Source organism: Jatropha curcas, chromosome 2 (assembly GCF_041381405.1).
Source record: "Jatropha curcas cultivar XTBG-Jc1 chromosome 2, XTBG_Jcur_1.0, whole genome shotgun sequence".
NCBI lineage: Eukaryota > Viridiplantae > Streptophyta > Magnoliopsida > Malpighiales > Euphorbiaceae > Jatropha > Jatropha curcas.
In genome coordinates this window covers 7,298,307-7,312,294 of record NC_143152.1, presented here as the reverse complement: position 1 = coordinate 7,312,294, position 13,988 = coordinate 7,298,307, and the positions used below count along the sequence as shown (strand labels likewise).

General features: G+C 35.7%; 1 non-coding gene across 1 annotated transcript; it reads left to right on the top strand.

Moving 5' to 3' along the window:
- The first annotated feature begins 12,099 nt into the window (after positions 1–12,099).
- LOC149498165 (small nucleolar RNA R71) lies at positions 12,100–12,206 on the top strand. The gene has a single exon (XR_016319813.1). It is a non-coding gene; the product is annotated as a small nucleolar RNA R71 (small nucleolar RNA).
- Positions 12,207–13,988: the final 1,782 nt, after the last annotated feature.

The window sequence follows — 13,988 nt, the reverse complement described above, 5'->3', positions numbered from 1 at the left end:
TGTAAGCACACATATCATGATACTTTCATTTCCCCTTAATGATCTTTCTTGCTGTTTAGTATACTGTATGATTATGAAATTTGTAGTCGATATAACTGTATAGCTCCATAAGGTTATAGTGAAACCGAAGTGATAAGAAAAACTGTATGAAACTGGATGAAACTGTATGCTTGGCTGCTATGGCCTGTATAATCATATCCACTCAACGGCCTGTAGCCGGAGTACCAAATTGTATGGGGCGCAGATCTGCTATTCTATGTCGCGACATAGCCTTATCTACATGGTTTCTACCTAACCTCAATGGAGCATATTAATGGAATGACAATAGATAAAACAAAAGCAAAGTAACTGTGTCATAATTTGCATGCTTGTGTCATGTTATTTTCACACCATTTGCATGCTTGCATTTTGTGTTTATACATGTGTTCATGTTGTCTTTTTGTTTTAAAATGGTTGAAGACATACAAGTTGAGAAAGGAATACAATTGCATAGAATTCATAACTTCATACACCATTTCACATCATTTCGCAATTGCATAGAATACAATTACAAGTTGTGTTTACCTCATTTCACATCATTTGCATGCTTGCATGTTGTTTTGATACATGATTTAATGTTGTATTTTTGTTGTAAAATGATTGGAGGCATACAAAGTGAGCAAAGGAATCCAATTGCATAGAAAAAGAAGTCCAAAAGTGCATGAAAACACAAGTCGCGAGCGTGCCTTGCAAGGTCGCGAGCGCGTAAAGCACCAAATGGGAGACAGTGAGTTATCGGGCACAAGTCGCGAGCGCGCACTTGAAAGTCGCGAGCGCGTAGAGTGCAAAATGAGAGACAGTGAGTTCCCAGGCCAAATTCGCGAGCGCGCGATGAAGGTCGCGAGTGCTTACAGGCCAAGGGCCAAGTCGCGAGCGCGCACTTGAAAGTCGCGAGCGCGTACAGTGCAAAATGAGAGTCAGTGAGTTCCCAGGCCAAATTCGCGAGCTCTTCATGCAATTCGCGCGCGCGCGTCGCGTTTTCCAGCCTGCACTGTCTGTACTCTTTTAATCATATCTCTCAATATACAACTCCGATTCGAATGATTCAAAAACCCATGTAAAGCTAACACATAGAGGAACAAATAACTCTTCTATAACACTTCCTAATTCTATCATTAAATGGGATCAAAATCAAGATGAAGTTACTAGTAAAATTTCCAGTACCAGTAACTCACCTGTTTCAGCATAAACTCACTATTTACTTCATTTATTCAATACCTCCCCTGTTTTCTCACCATTACCAGTCCTCCCACTCAACATGAAGCAATATTGTCTCATTAGCAACACACCACACAATTTCTCATGCAAAGAAAATGATAAATGAAAAGGGATATCACACCTTCATTTAACAAGCTTGGAATCTTCTTCTTAACTTCTTTTTTTTTTTCTTCTACCTTTGAGCTCACCTCTCCTATACATGAGAATTCTTATGAATCATCTAAAAATATCACCAAATGATTCAAGTATGAAATTCAAGAAGGTTTACTTACTTGGATAGAATAGAAGTTGAATTAATGTTTGAATCCCATTAACATCTTCACTACCATTAAAAGTGATGGAGAAAGGAAAGTGGAAGAGGAAAGTAGAGGAAGAAGATGAAGATAAGGATGAAGAAATGAAAATGAAATGGAACTCACGGGTAGTCTCTAGAATATCATGGATTTTTATGTGAAAATTACCAAATGGTACCTCAAGTGTCAAAATGGTACAACTTCCTACCTCAACTTTATATTTTAGTGCAAGCAAGTCCTAATCCCCATACTTTGATCTTTTTGTTTCCTTCAAGTAAGTCCACTTCTTCTCCTTATTTCATTCTAGCCCACTCTAGACTCTAATGGCTCGAACCGGGTTTTGGATCAGCCCGACTCGACTCTAAGCAATGACTTGATTCAATAGAAAAATGGGACGTTACATAAGCATTTAAAATTTTGCCTCAAAGGGAATTCTAATATGTTCTACGAATGCCAAGATTAAACAAATTTAGATTAAAACATACCTATATATCATAAAATTCACAAAAATTAGTGTTTATAATCTTAGAAACAAATAGTTAAACCAAAGAATCATGTTAAGTCAAAAATTAAAATTTAAGTTAAAAATAATTAACTTCGAAAAACAACTAAATTCATTGCAAGTTAATGAATTATGATAATTTTAAACTTGCTCACAATTATTCCAACCATATTAAACTAATGATACAAAAGAAAATTAAAATTTTAACTAAAGCTAAAATTTTTCCTCCTCGAACTTAATCTAGCACATTGTCCCCAATGAGTTTTAAAGCAATTCCCCAAACTTAGCATATTATCAATAATATAACAAAAGAATAAGAAAGTGTGGGAACCATTACCACCATTGTATTTGAAAAAATACAATAAGATTGAAGGAAAAATACGATAAGAGCCAGGTGTTGGAAATTATCAAAGCTATAAAATAGAAAATACTAAAAAGAAGAAAATATAATATCCAAAATACTTAATACATATAAAGATGAACAAAAATCAAAAATAGAAAGCAAAAGAAAAAGAACAAAAAATAATCAATCTTCAAATTGTGGAGGTAGGTGTGGCTGCAGCAACTGAATCACTGTTTGAAGTTGATTAGCAATTCCCTGATATTGGCCTTGCATGGTGTCTATACGAGAGTCGAGGCTCCCATGCATAATCTCTATGGATTGGAAACGGTCAGCAATCATGGACTCCATTCCATTAAGGCGAGTATCAAACATGTCCATTTGGGACAACATACGTGTAAGAACATCATCATTAGACAAGTTTGATGCTCTCTAAAAAGAATGACTAGCTCCAGAAGTACCTGCACCAAAAAAAGTAACAAAACCAAGGAAAGGAGTTGGATTATCTCCTCCATATTAGCGTTGCCAGCATCTTCAGCCTCCTCTTCATCAGAACTCTCTTCTTGAGCACCCACAACACGGAATGAATCCCCTATCTTTTCTACCAATTTCATATGCACCATGACATCTAAATCTAGCCTAGTGCCTTTTCCTCCTCCCACACTATCATAAACAGGCCTAACAGGGTTCCAAACTCTCAAATAAGATGCAATTCAGGTCACAAAACACCCCATCATAATGGCGCCTTTATCTGCCCGTGCAATTCTAGCCCATCGTAGGCATAGCCAATAGCCAACATTCAACAAAATCCCCAGATCAATCGCTCATATAAAATATAATTCATTAAGACTCAACACTCCATCACTCTCGCTTCACCCAAAAATAGTATTGGCTAAGAATTTATGAATATACCTCAAAGCTGGGTTTCATAAGTTTAACGCTTTTGAAAACCTAAGATTATAGTTATTTTCTCCAGTTAGTATTGTCCACGTGGTTCGATCTCTAAAATCCTTAGGTATTTGATTAAGGGCATTTTCAGCTGGGAAACCAAAGATGTGACTAACCTCGTTAACTGAAAGTTCAAAATTTCTCCCCAAAAGCTTGAATTTAATTTTGCTAGGAAACTCAACAGGCAACAGTTGAATAAGAGAAGAATATGAACTCAAAAACTCTAAAGTCATAGGTACATAAATAAGCTCTTTCATTGCAATAAATTGTTCCCACCCAATATGCTTAAGGGGTTCTAAAACACCATCTATAAGCCCCACTTTGTGGGTCCCGTATATGTATGGCACAACCCAAGAGGGGGGGTGAATTGGGTTTTCTAAAACAGATACAAATTTTAGAAATTCTAAACAAGATATAGAATTCTAAGAGCAGCGAAAAACACACAGAACTTTGTGAGAATAGAATATGAATTAGAATCACTTCACAATGTTCTAATTATAAAAGATAGAAAGTCTGTGCAAAGTGCAGCTATTGATTAGAACAGCTTCACACTGACTTATACAATATCAGAGCTTCTTTATGAAGGAAAGTTATTGAAATTAGAACTTCCTCATAAAGTTTAAAAAATCATATAAAGCTATGTGAAAGACAGTTATTAAATTCAGAACTTCTTCACAGAGCCTTAATCAAATATCAGAACGACTTTATGATGGAAAGCTATCAAGATTAGAACTTTCTCATAAAGTTTAGAAAGATAATTAGAAACCCAATCAGTGATATATACTGAGAATAGAACAACAGTTACAACATGGTATATTCACTTATTAGAATACCAGAGTTCTAATGTTCAGAAAAGATAAGACTTATTATCGTTTTAGAACATCTAAATCAATAACAATTTTAGCGTTTCTAAAAATTAAATAGAGGTGTAATAAAAGTAATATCAAGCAAACTTCAGAAATTAAAAGATGAACACAGTGATTTATAGTGGTTCGGCACTAACTCGCCTACATCCACTCCCCAAGACGCATCTTGAGATCCTCAACTATGTTATCTCTTTTAAAGGGTAAGAGACAAACCAACAGTACAAGGCAATAGATCAACACCTAGATCTACCCTTTTGTCTCACTAGATTTTCCAAAGGTTCTAGTTAACCTCAACCCTTTCTGTTTTTGGCAGAGTACAGAAAACTCAATTCAAGACATTAATATCCCACACATGGAGAAGGTCGCTTGATAACCTCTATCTCAATAGCTTCTAACCTAAGCTATTACACACAAAAGTTTAACAAATAAAGAGCCTGTCTACTATAGATTACAAAATCTAAATAGACAGAAAGAAACGCCCATATAAGCACAGGAAAAACAGTTTTATCATATTAGAAGATCGATTAGAACACAGAACTGTTTTTCAAAAGTAATTGTAAAAAATTCTTTTCACTTTAATTATTGAAAATGTTCAAGTGTAGAGATGAAAAGAAAATGGGGGTAGAGAGTAAGTTTTGAGAGATAAAGATTTGATCAATGAGAGAATGCTCTTAAAACGAAAACTCTTACTTCACCATAGCTTAAGACGTGAAAGCTCCTATTTATAGAGAGCATCATGTCTCTTGCATTTGGAAAGTGGATATTTCATTTGAAATTAGAATATCTTCTTTCCTTATTTAGAAGATATGAAAATCTTTGTTACCAAAAATTTATTTTATCCTTTTTGGTAAGAGAATAAAACACGATTTTTACTTTCCTTTAACCAAAAGATTTTCGACAGCATTATTTGGAAAATATTTTTGCGGAAGGATGCTCTTACTAAAAATGAAAAAGATTCCCCTTCGTTTTTAAGGTAAGAAAAAAATAGATTTAAGTACTTTAGATCTTTCAAAATATATTTCCGAAAAGTGTATGATTTTATTACCAAAAACATTAGAGAAGAAATCTCTTTAGTTTTAGGAAAATAAATCATTTCGATTTAAAGAATATTTTCAAAAAATAAAATATTTTTTCGAAACAAATTATTTTGAAGAAATCTAATTTCCTGAAAAATATTTTTGAGAGAGAAAAATAATTTTTGTGCTCATATATGGATTTTCTCTCTATCATACAAAGTATCCTAAAGACCTAGCTACTAGGTTCTTCAAATATCTTCACACTCAATGTAGGATTTGCCTTGTACGATTTCTTTCCATACACATTCTGCATAAAAAAAATATTAGCACAAATAATATAATTTTAAATTTATTTCTTTTGTATTAATCATCAAAATCAGAGACTAGAAATTGACCCTTGAGCCAACACACTTGTGCTAAAGCAGATTCATCAATAAAATGATTTGGCAAAATAGGGCGAAGAGAGAGCTTATTGTACCTTTCCTGTTGTTCTGTTGAGTCGATCTCGAACGAAGGAGGAGCTGGACCTGTAGGAGGAGGAACGGGTGGAGGAGAAGCGGTCGAAGGACGGGCAATGGGCCGATTTCTCGTGGCCACTAAAGATGCAGGTCTGCTTCATTTATACCTTGGGGGCATGGTGAAAGAAGGAGAAAAGAGAAGAAATTTGGGTTGCTAAGCTTGTGGTTTGAGAGAAAAGGAGAGAAAAAGATGGAGAAGAAGGAGAGGGCGCCTAGGGCGTGTTTGATAAGAAAAGATGTGGCTAGGGCGTGCGCTTTAAATGGAGTGAGGTGTGCGGTAAACGAAAATTCATGTTTTTAATACGCAGATTTGGAACGTTGGCACAGGCGTGCCACTTGACACGGTCAGGGCGTGCTTGATGCTGGGTCTGTGAGGCGGTGACGGGCACGGGCGTGCGGACTCGCGCGGTTTGGGCATGCTAGCCTCTGACCTGGGAGAGCAAAATTTGTCTTACGTGGCACGGGCGTGCTGAAGAGCATGGCTTGGGCATGCTAGCCTCTGACTTGCAAGGGCAAAATTTTGGCTTTCCAGACACGGGTGTGAGCATTGGCCCGGCACACCCGTGCTAGAGTCTAACCCGCAAGAGAAAAATTTCATCTTACCTAGCACGGGAGTGTTGAGAAGCACGGCATTGGCGTGCTAGAGTCTGACCCTTGAAGCAATTTCCCTTATTTGAAGCACGGGCGTGTTGATGAGCACGGCCAGGGCGTGCTAGAGCCCGTACCTCAACTTTTACTTGAAAGAGCTTGGCTAAAAACAGAAGAACAAACATGGTGAAAATTTTGGGAAAATTTTAACAAAAATAACAAAAATAAAAAGGTTAAGGAAAAGAATATGAGTTGTATCCCATAAGCGCTTTTGTTTAATGTCATTAAGCTCAACACATTAAACCCGATTCGAGCTAAGCAAGACTTATAGTGGATTTGACTAGATCAAAATCTTCATTTTGGTAAACTTTTAAGCGTTGAGCATTGACTTTGAAACTCCGGTCACCATCCACTATTTCAACTGCCCCATGTGGAAAAATTTCTTTGATTGTGAATTGTTGCATCTCTGTTGAGTTCCCGCAAGTATACGGATCGCAACGTAGTAATAAAAAGATCGATCCCACGAGGAACGAGTTATGTGCACTCTACTACTCATTCTTAACACTTATGTTTACAGCAATAACATATGAAATGATTAAACTATAATCCTATTTAAACTATAACTAAATATACTACTTAATTCTATAGATAAAGATATAGTAGAATACTTAGAAGAATTGATCATGCATTAGATTTTCTTTTTCTATAGCAAAACGTGTTTCATGCAATAAATGATTCTTTAATCACATATGGTAAAGTATAATTCAACCTCTCGGCATAGAATTACTCTATTTATTATATGTATCTCTACATACAACAAATGCCTTACTTTGTCAAATATTAAACCTAGATCTTATTCTTTGATTATTTCAATAAGTCAGACTTAACTTTGACAAACTAAGTTAAAGATTCACATGCAAACCCAACTAAATGAATTCTATCTCTTTGATCCTTACTAAATTATTTCTTTCTGAGAATATAATTAAGTAAGCTTGATTAAACAAAGACCAAAAGATAACTTAAAGAAACTTTCATTGAATGAAACCAAATAATATTGTTGCTTTGCATAGAAAATTATGAAGCACAACATGCAAAAAGTCTTTAATAAAACAAGAGAAAGATAGAAGTAATCAAACTCAAGCCTCCGGAGGGCGTCACACCTCGAGGAACTCCTGGATGTTCTTTACACAAACAATAATAAGTGACTCTCGTCATCTTATTTCTAAGTACTACTTTATTATTTTCTACTGTACTCTAATACTACATTTTTCCTATTACATGATGCATAATACATTTTTTTGCATCTTTTCCTCTTGATTTGGATTTACAATTTATAGAAGAGGAAGAGATGTTGGTTATGATGATGATTGGTTGGCCAAAAGGTGCTTTAGATGACTCCTCTTGGGAAAAGTCCCGACCTATGCATGGAAGGACATGTTTTTCTGATGAAAAGACAGCAATTACGTCTCCTGGAAACACGATTCGCGCTCGCGCTTGTAAAAGTCGCGCTCGCGACTTCTGTTCCAAATGCTTCTGCCTCTCAAAAGTGATTTGCGCGCTCGCGCAGATGGAAGTCGCGCTCGCGCATTTCGCTGGCAAACCTTCTGACTCTCAGTCCTGCTTTTCTGGGTGTAGGTTGCGTGCGCGACTTCTTCTGGTGCTCGCGACTGGCCTATTTCTTTTCCAACGTGACCTCCTTCGCATCGCGAAGTCTGCTGAGAAATTTTCTTCCATTTTTATCAACTTTTTGGTCCTCTTTTCTATATAAAGCAAGCCTTTTTATTCCTTTACTCAAATTGTGTTCCTATAATCACTTTGAAACAAAACAACACGAACAAACGTAAAATATATAAAAACATCATGCATTCATGCAATTTTATATGAAAATAACATAATAAAATTTGCCCGCTTTGCGAGGCTATCATGAATGGGCCAAACCATCTAGAACTCAATTTACCTGGAAAAAGACGGAGTTGAGAGTTATAGAGTTGTACCTGTTGGCCTACCTTTAGATTCCTTAGGATAATATGCTTATCATGCCATTGTTTGGTGCGGTCTTTATAGATTTTGGCATTCTTATAAGCATGGAGTCTCATCTCATCCATCATATTCAATTGAAGCAACCTTTTTTGACCAACCTCCTTAGTATTAAAGTTAAGAAACTGGATTGCCAATATGGTTTGTGCTCTAACTCAACGAGGAGGTGACAAGCCTTACTGTAGACCATTCGATATGGAGACATACCAATTGGCATTTTAAATGCAGTTCTATAAGCCCAAAGAGCATCATCGAGCTTCTTGGACTAGTCCTTCCTTGATTGGCCAACCGTAGTCTCCAGTATCTTCTTGATTTCCCTATTAATGACTTCCACTTGTGCACTTATTTGAGGGTGATGCTGGGTACTTACACGATGAGTAACACCATATTTTGAAAGAAGGGAATCTAAGTACTTGTTGCAAAAGTGCTTAACTTCGTCTGTGATTATCACTCTTGGAGTACCATGACGTGTGAAAATATGTTTCTTTATAAAGATCATCACACTTTTGGCATCATTATTGGGAAGGGCAACAGCTTTCGCCCATTTCGAGACATAGTCTACTGCTACTAGAATGTATTGGTTGGAATAAGAGGATGGAAATGGCCCCATGAAATCCAAACCCCACACATCAAAGATCTCCACTTCAAGGATATTGTTTAATGGCATCTCATGTCGCTTGGAAATATTACGTAACCTTTGACAATGATCACAAAGACGAACAAAGTTAAGAGCATCCTTAAATAAGTTAGGCCAATACAAACCGCTTTCTAGAATACGAGCTGCCATCTTGCTTCCTTCAAAATGTCCTCCGCATTCCATTGAATGATAGAATCAAAGGACATTTTTCATTTCCTCTTCCGGTATACATTGTCAAAAAAGCTGGTCACTACAATACTTGAACAAAAAGGGTTCCTCCCAATAATAATATTTAAGATCATGAAAATTTTTTTTCTTTTGCTGATAAGAAAGATTGGGAGGAGTAATTTGGCAAGCAAGGTAGTTAACTATATCAGCGTACCATGGAGCTTGTGCTTTAGTTAGAAGAAGAAGATGTTCATGGGGGAATTCTTTATTAATTTGCAATTCTGCTTGCTCTTCCTCCCCCAACTCAAGCCTGGATAAATGATCCACTACAAGGTTCTCAGTTCCTTTTTTATCACGAATATCTAAATCAAATTTCTGTAAAAGGAGAACCCAACAAATTAATCTAGGCTTTGCATCTTTCTTTTCTAATAAATACTTAATAACAGAGTTATCGGTGTAAACTATTATTTTAGCTCCAATCAAATAAGCCCTAAATTTATCAAAAGCAAAAACAATAGTTAGAAGCTCTTTTTCAATGGTGGCATAATTCAATTGTGCATCATTCAATGTGCGACTAGCATAATAAATGACATGCAATTTCTTTTCCTTTCTTTGCCCAACAACAGCTCCTATGGCATGATCACTAGTGTAACGCCCCAAAATTTTCAAATCTTAAAATGATATTATTTTATCGGGTCTCACGGGACTGGGCGGCGGGTGTTATAACTAGCATCACACATAAGTTCAAAAGAAGACTCCAATCTGGTGTAGCAATGATAGGTGCTGAAATCAACTCTTTCTTTAACCTGTCAAAAGCATTCAACCACTCTTTGTCAAAATTAAAAGGAACATCTTTAACTAATAAATTACAAAGAGGTTTTGTGATTTTGGAGAAATCCTTGATAATATCCTATAAAATCCTGCATGGCCAAGAAAGCTTGTTACTCCTTTTACTGAATTTGGAGGAGGTAGCTTTTCAATTACCTCTATCTCAGCTTTATCTAATTCAATCCCTTTTTATGAGATTTTATGTCCTAAAACAATACCTTCACAAACCATAAAATGACATTTTTCCCAATTCAAAACGAGGTTAGTGTCCTCACATCGTTACATTACTAAAGAGAGGTTATAAAGACAAGAATCAAAAGAAGAACCAAACACAGAAAAGTCATCCCTAAATATTTCAATGAACTTCTCAACTATGTCAGAAAATATAGACATCATGCATCTTTGAAAAGTTGCAGGAGCATTGCACAACCCAAAAGGCATTCTCCTATAAGCGAAAGCACCATAAGGGCAAGTGAAAGTAGTTTTCTCTTGATCCTCGGGAGCAATAGGTATTTTAAAATATCCTGAATAACCATCTAAAAAGCAATAATAGGGATAACCTGCAAGTCTTTTAAGCATTTGATCAATAAAAAACCTTCTTTGATGCAAATTTTGGCTATTTTCCTGCTAAAAATCCTTCAAATCAATCTTCTCAAGAATCAATGAAACTTAATTAAAAACTTAAATAAATCTAAGCAAAAACTAATTAAAGTAATTAAAATACTAAAAATCCTAGTAAAAATTATATTAAAAATGCTATAACAATAAGACCTATCAGGTTTTCAGGGAATTGGGTCGTGGGTTATGCAGCTTGACGAGCACATCTTCTGCAATTCCTCTTGGATATTTGATTGATCAGTCTGCTAACTATAGAGACATACTTGTTGGTTTTAGCTCTCCCATCCTTAGGATCTTAAAAACTTCATAAGACATAAGATTAATTCTAGCACCTAAATCTGCTAATGCTTTTTCAAAATTAAGATTTCTAATATTATAAGGGATAGAAAAACTTCCTGGATCTTTTAACTTTGGAGGCAATTTATTTTGAATGATAGCACTACACTCCTCTGTTAACATTACCATTCCTTGATCGTCGATCTTTCTTTTCTTGCTCAGGATTTCCTTTAACAACTTTGCATAGCTGGGCATTTGAGCCAGGGCTTCAGCAAAAGGGATATTGATTTGAAGCTTTTTGAAGACATCAAGAAACTTGAGAAAACTCTTGTCATCTTGTGTTTTCTTTAACCTTTGTGGGAAGGGAACAAGTGGAACATAAGGTCTTACTTCTTCTTTTTCTTCAAGGTCAATGATAGGGATCTTTTTTTGCTCTTTATTCTCTTCCTCCTTCCTGGGTGGATCCTCCAACTATTTGCCACTCCTCAAAGTAATAGCTTGTACCTGCTCCTTAGGATTTTTTTCAGTATTACTAGGTAACATACCTTAAGGTCAGGAAGCCATCATGTTTACAAACTGTCCAAATTGAATTTCCAAGTTCCTTATCGCAGCTTATTGGATTTTGTGGTTTTCCCGAGTTTCATTCATGAAGTCCATGTGAGATTTGGAGAGAGCAGTGAGAAGATCATTATGAGTCTTTTGTTCTTGAGAAGAAAAACCTGGTGGTGCATTCAAGGCATTGTTTGGATTCCCATAAGAAAGATTAGGATGATTCCTTAACCTGTTATCATAAGAGTTAGAATACGCGAATTCTTCCTTCCTTTATTCATCACATAGTTGACCTATTCCAGAGTTTGTGGATTTGAAATATCTAGCATGCACTCTCCAATTCCATGTTGTCTAATTACACCTGTCACAAACTTGCATGATAGAGTTAATAGGGTTAGTAGTCAATAAGTCCAACTTCCTTACCATATTGTCTACTTTGGCATTGAGTGCGGTGATGGCATCAATCTCATAAACTCCTGCAGTTTTCTTCCTTTCAGAGTTGCTTTAATAATGGCTATTGCTTGCCATCTCCTCTATCAAGTCATATGCCTCATCAATTTCTTTTCTTTTAAAAGATCCACCTGCAGCTGCATCTAGAGTAATTTTAATGTTAGGAGATAATGCATTATAAAAAGTTTGTACCTGTAACCATTTAGGCAAGCTGTGATGAGGGTACTTTCTCAATAAATCTTTGAATCTTTCCCAAGCTTCATACAAACTCTCTTGATCATGGTGGACAAAAGTCATTATCTCATTGCGCAGTTTTGTGGTCTTTGAAGATGGAAAGAATATTGCTAAAAATTTTTGGGCTAATTCCTCCCATGTTATAAAACTTCCAGCAGGGCATGATTGTAACCAGGATCGTGCTTTGTCCCAAGGTCTAGTGATACTCGAGGTTGTTCTAGTGAGAGAAGGTGTTGTGTAATCTCGCAAGGTGTGGACATTAGGTTGAGATTTGTCCTGAGGATTAGCTTCTTCGGCCATGTTTGCTTGTTGTTCTGGTTTGTTCTCACGTGCTATTCCAGCAGCGTTGTTCTTACGACAAGTTTTTTCGATTTCTGGATCAAAGATCAAGGGCTCAGTCCTACATGATCTTCTCTGCATAAAAACCTGAGAAACCTTCTTAGAAAAATTAAATAAACAATAAACAATAAACAAAAACAAATATCTAAATTAATAATAGGGTAATTGGTATTGATATTGGTAACGCCAATTCCCGGCAACAGCGCCAAAAACTTGACAGTGATTTTCACAAGTGTACGAAATCGCAACAAGTATTATAGAACGAGAAGAGTATCGTATCCACAAGGATTGTATACCAAGTATCAAAATTATATTAACCTATTATTATTTAAATGGCGATTTAGGAAAATTATTTTAAGAAACTAACTTCAGTAAATAAAAGAGAATAAGAAGAAAACAAGGAAATTTTTGATTAAAAGAATCAAGGATTAAAAGCTACTAGGGATTCTGACTTCACTTAATTCCTTCCAATTTATTTTATTAATTCATCAATCAATTTTTATTGTTCAAGTAGGGGAAACAACCCTAAAATCACTAATAAGCTCTCCCGATGTATTATTAGCTATTTTAACCTAGTCTAATTACCTATCTTCCAATAGCGCAATCAAACATGAATTAAATCATTAAGTTTTATGGTTTATTTTGTGAATTCATAACCTAATGTCATTAACTTATGAAAACCCCCCTATGAGTCAAACCATATAGCTTCCGTATCAAGTTATTATTCTCATGTAATTTATTACCTTTTTCATATCAAAAACCCTTCTCCCGATAATGATTAATAAAATAAATCAATCCAGGGGAGAAACTCTGCCTGGAGGTATTAAGTTCAATAATAAATTATGCCTTGAACAAAGAAAAACAAATCTAATATTATAAATTGGACAAGAAATTAAGCTACATCAAATCCCTAGTATGAGAGTTTAGTTCAACATAATAATTAAATAAAACTCAATAATACTTGATAAAAATTTCATAATCAATCAGAATAATGAAAGAATAAAATAAGATTAAGAGTTTAGAGATAAAAGTTAGTCAATAATTAATTCTGGATGGCTTCCTTGAATCTTGGCACAAATCTTGAACACTTAAAGTCTTTGGAGAGAGAGAAGAACAATAGAATAAAAATTATCAAAACTGGAGATCTCTCTACAATGAATGGCTCTTCTCTTTATATAGATTTTCCTGGGAGAAAATCCGACTCCGTTTAGGAAATAGAGTCCTTATTAAGTAAGAAATCTTTTTGGAACTAGGAAACTGTTTAGGCTTTGAATTTTTTTTCCCAATTAGGACTCTTCCATGCGCCTAAATAGGATTAGAACTTGATTTGCATGCTAAGAAAATATCTCAGGTGGGCCCATGTAAGTGATAGGGACTGGTTGGCATTCTCGACTCAAGACAGCATTTGATTTGAAGCACGAGCGTGCTTGTGAGGCACGGTCAGGGCGTGCCGGAGCCTGAGTTCTAAAGAAGGTTCAGCACAGGCCATGCTCAGGGGCACGCCTAGATATGGATTTGTAACAT